This window comes from Urocampus carinirostris, chromosome 5, assembly GCF_059441175.1.
Source record: "Urocampus carinirostris isolate Australia breed hairy pipefish chromosome 5, RoL_Ucar_1.0, whole genome shotgun sequence".
Taxonomy (NCBI): domain Eukaryota; kingdom Metazoa; phylum Chordata; class Actinopteri; order Syngnathiformes; family Syngnathidae; genus Urocampus; species Urocampus carinirostris.
The window spans coordinates 14,698,060-14,699,889 of record NC_142353.1 but is presented as its reverse complement, the minus strand read 5'-3'; positions in this window follow the sequence as shown (position 1 = coordinate 14,699,889).

Here is a 1,830-nt window from a genome sequence, read left to right as displayed (position 1 = left end):
TGGGCGGGGTCTAGTATAGAAAGCACAGCGCTGTACAGTGTACTGTATTGCGTGTGTAGTACTGTACTGAATCATTACATACATAATGTGGGCTGATTGTGATCTCGGCACAATATCAACACTGAAATTAATAGTTTCAATGAATACCAGTGAACATTTATGTATTCTCACTAAAATATATTTTGTCACGAGACCGGACCAGATCGGAGGCAGGAAGGGAGAACTCATTCGCGTTAACGATCAGATACTTTTATTAAGGAAATAAAAGTCGTCCAACACTCAGAGACAAAACAAAACAAAAACAGGTTTACAGGCAAACAGGGACTCAGACTAGGAATACTCACAAAAGTGTGCGGTGCAGGACCACCAGGTTCCGCAGTAGTCTAGTCCCCCTGGCCATTAGACTGTTAAATGGTCAATCTAACATATAGTTAACCTAAATCTAAACGGCTGCTAATCTGACTTTTTGCACTACTGGCAGTTCTTTATAGCTTGCCACTCCTTGCACATTTGCTCTCTGCACTATTGTACTTACAGCGTTATTGTTACAGTGTTAATGTTACTGTTTACCTGACTTGTTAACCTGAATGCCCATTTTGCACATCTGGTTAGCTACTCCTCTTGCACTATCGGCACTATGGTAAAATACTATACGTAGCCATAATACAATACAACTTTTACTTATATCTGTACATTCGAGGAAACTGTGCGGGTCAGATGTATCGACATTTCGTTCTGTATACACGTGTACTAGAATGACAATAAAGTAGATCTGAATCTGAATCTGAAAAACAGGCTTTTACTCAGAACGATCTGCTACAGCCGGTGCCCAGGGGGCGGGGCCAGACGGTCGCCACGGCGACACACGCGAACACGCAGGAACGGGGAGAGGCAGGTTCCGTCGGAGTCGGACGGGTCGGACGGGTCGGACGGGTCGGACTTGGCGCTCGGCAGGGGGGGGGTCGGACTTGGCGCTCGGCAGGGGAGTCGGACTTGGCGCTCGGCAGGGGAGTCGGACTTGGCGCTTGGCAAGGGAGTCGGACAGGCGATCGGCAGGGGAGTCGGACAGACGATCGGCAGCAGAGTCGGACAGGCGATCATCAGGGGAGTCGGACAGGCGATCATCAGGGGAGTCGGACAGGCGATCATCAGGGGAGTCGGACTGGCGAGCGAGGGAGTCGGACTGGCGAGCGAGGGAGTCGGACTGGCAGGCGAGGGAGTCGGACTGGCAGGCGAGGGAGTCGGACTGGCAGGCGAGGGAGTCGGACTGGCAGGCGAGGGAGAAGGACTGGCAGGCAAGGAGAGTCGGACTGGCAGGCAAGGAGAGTCGGACTGGCAGGCAAGGGAGTCGGACAGGCAGCCAGGAGAGTCGGACAGGCAGGCAGGAGAGTCGGACAGGCAGGTAGGAGAGTCGGACAGGCAGGCAGGAGAGTCGGACAGGCAGGCGTCAAATCTTCCCGGGGACCCCATTCAAGGCACAGCAATGGCCACCACGGGCGGGGCCGTGGTTCGAATGGGCAGGGAAGGTGACCTCACTGGGCGCTTGCCAAACGGCGCCCTCCAGCTCTCCCCGAATTGTGTTGGGATCGTTCGCTGAGTTCACATCTTGGCTGGTTCATTCTGTCACGGGAGGCAGGAAGGGAGAACTCATTCGCGTTAACGATCAGATACTTTTATTAAGGAAATAAAAGTCGTCCAACACTAAGGGACAAAACAAAACAAAAACAGGCTTACAGGCAAACAGGAACTCAGACTAGGAATACTTATAAAACAGGCTTTTACTCAGAACGGGCAAACACAGGTTTTCCTCAAGTCAAACAGAACAGATTA